The following is a 538-nucleotide window of genomic DNA, read 5'->3' on the forward strand; positions in this document are numbered from 1 at the left end:
CATGTGTCAACAACGACTGGTTGATAATATAGGTGTAAATAAAACTAAGTTGTGCTGAACACATTTTTAGAATTTTGGGTTGCACGCCTTTCTCACATTCTCACGTCCAAACACACATCTAACCTCACGTTCTTCAACAACAACAGGATTATTTTCTTTTGTGTCGGTGTTCACACATGGCAAGTCACACGGATTGTCTTTCTTATCACTATACGGCTGATGCAGAGCTCGTGTTCTTGTCTTTCTTCAAACTGAAAAAAAAGAAAAAAAACTTGTATGGTATCTTTCTTTTTGATTGCTGGTTGGTTGGTTGTTGTTGTTGTTGTTGTTGTTGTTTTTTTATGGTTCATCCCAACCCACCTTTGAACTCACCAGCAACGGCCGTGTTGGCGTGATTTATTGCCAACTGTCACAAACATAGCTTCTTTTTTCCCCCGTTTTTAAAAAGCGATGTGCTCATTTCCATTGACTCGTTTTGTGTAGGCTTAATGTGGGCCCCTCCTGCTTCCGCTGAATGACGTGCACCACACGTTGCCAT

Source organism: Aplysia californica, unplaced genomic scaffold, assembly GCF_000002075.1.
Source record: "Aplysia californica isolate F4 #8 unplaced genomic scaffold, AplCal3.0 scaffold00009, whole genome shotgun sequence".
Taxonomy (NCBI): domain Eukaryota; kingdom Metazoa; phylum Mollusca; class Gastropoda; order Aplysiida; family Aplysiidae; genus Aplysia; species Aplysia californica.